Below are 2346 nucleotides of genomic sequence, written 5' to 3'. Positions count from 1 at the left end.
GCGGGAAACCGAGGCTGAGGGCAGAGGAGCCGCCTTGCCCGGGTCAAGAGGAAGGGGAGGCCAGGTGGGGCTGGAACCCAGGCCTCAGCCTTTTCCCAGCCTCCCTTGCGCATGTGGGGGTCCTACCACCCCAAAGTCACTTCTCATTGGTACTGCTCCACTCCCCTTTGGCCAGGAGCTCAGTGCGGAGTCTTGAAGAGTAGCTGGAAACCCAGCTTCCCTGCCACCCCCCTACCCCCCAAATGGCTTCCTGGTGCCCACCCTAAAACCCCCTCCCCCTTCCCCTTGTCTGGCCCTGGCTGGCGGGGCTGGCTGTGGGCCTCAGACACTCTGGAATCGCCAAGGTCTGAGCTCAGGGCCTGGCCCCCTTCCCAGGCTAACAGCCGGGAGGAGGGGGGTGCTGCTTGAGGGCCCAGGGGCCTGGGGAGGGGCACAGCAGAGCTCCAGGGCAGGGGTTGGCAGGGGCTGGGAAGGGGCCTTGAGTTTGGTCAAGGCTGAAGAGGAGCCAGGCCTGTCCACAGGTCTGGAAGGGAGGCTCTGGAGGGCTGCAGTGTCCTGGGGCAAGCCATAAGGTGGGGGCTTGCCAGGACACCCCCGGATTCAGTCTCTGACTCACAGAACTCAGCAGGGGGTAGGTGTGACTAGAGTACATCCAAAACAGGACATTGCCAAGTTAGGGTGGCACCAAACCCTCTCCTGTTGGGCACAAGGGGTGGCAGTCTGACTGAGGGAGGGGGTGTTCAGAGACTGGTCTTCAGGCACACCTGTCCAAGGAACTCAAGGTTTTTACTTTGAAGGTGGATTTATTTGGGTAGTTTTGGGGAGAATGAGGGAGACCCTTTAGTGGAGCCCTGCCTGAATTGCTCAGGCTGGTGTTGCAGGGGTGGAATGGGGCAATCCCTTGTTACTAGAGCAGCGGTTCTCAACCTTCCTAATGCCGCGACCCCTTAATACAGTTCCTCATGTTGTGGTGACCCCCAGCCATAAAATTATGTTCGTTGCTACTCTATAACTGTAATTTTGCTACTGTTATGAATCGTAATGTAAATATCTTTTTGTTTTCCGATGGTCTTAGGCAACCCCTGTGAAAGGGTCATTCGACCCCCAAAGGGGTCGCAACCCACAGGTTGAGAACCGCTGTACTAGAGGATCCCTGCTGCTGGGGCTCCAGGAGGGAGTGGGAGGGGCACCCCACCCGCCCTCAGGACTCGGGTCACACATCCAGACAGGGAATAAAACTGAGTGCCAACCACCTGCCAGGTGTGTGGCTGAGCATTTGATAGTAATTTTTTCCTCACACTCATCTGAGCCTGACCCTCCTCTGCTGAGAGTGGCTGTGGCTCACCTTGGAACCCAGTACAGTCAACAGACCAGGGTTGGAGTCTTAATCTCCCTAAGCCTCAGTTTTCTCATCTGTGAAGTGGGGATCTAGTCATTCAATAAGCTGAGAACCTACCACATGCCAAACTCTTGCTAAGAAATAGAACCAATTCCTGTCCTCCCAGAGCTTCTGTACTGGGGGAGACGGACATGTGACAAATCAATTCACACATGATGGTGACTACAACAGAGGTTAGAGCTGTGACAGAAAAACAGGAGCTGGGAGCAAGAGTGGTGGTGGGACCTGGAGGTCCAGGAAGCCCCTCTGCCAGAGGGACTTCGAAGCCAAAATCTGGAAGAGGAACAGGAGTTAATGGGTGAACAGCCAGCCAAGCCGGAGGGAAGCCTGCAGGCAGTCTGAGGAAAGAGAAGGCAAGAGGCGCAACGGGGTGAGGAGGAGACAAAGCACTGGGAAGTGGGAAGCCACGTGAGGAATCTGGGTTTTCATTGCGATGGGACTGTATCAGGGCCCAAGGGGATTCTGTTGCTGTCATTTGCTGTCATCCCAGGAGACCTGATGTAGATTGAACTTGGACACAGTGGAGATGTAATTGGGAGGTGAAATCTGGAGACTGGGTGAAGTGGAGGGTGCTGGAGAGGCAGGTGGCATGAATGGTTTGGGTTGGGACTTGCTGAGATGAGATGCTTTTGTCATCCAAGTGGCGGCGTCTCACCCCAGGGATCTGGAGCTCAGACAGAATGTCTGGCCTAGAGATGTGGACTCAGGGTCCTCAGCATACAGGGACGTTTCTGGCCGTGGGAAAGGATGGGCTGAACTCAGGAGAGAAGAGGGCCAGAACGAACCAGGGAGGCCACCACTCCCAGGACACAGAGAGGAGGCAGAGTCAGAAGTGACTCAGAGGAGCAGCTGGAGGGAGCAGAGAGAGGAAAACCAGGAGTGTGATGCAGGAAGAGCCAAGAAGAGTGAGTATTTCAGGAGGAGGGTGTGGCCAACCCTGTCTAACG

This window comes from Hipposideros armiger, unplaced genomic scaffold (assembly GCF_001890085.2).
Source record: "Hipposideros armiger isolate ML-2016 unplaced genomic scaffold, ASM189008v1 scaffold_93, whole genome shotgun sequence".
Classification (NCBI taxonomy): domain Eukaryota; kingdom Metazoa; phylum Chordata; class Mammalia; order Chiroptera; family Hipposideridae; genus Hipposideros; species Hipposideros armiger.
This window is presented reverse-complemented; position numbering follows the sequence as displayed.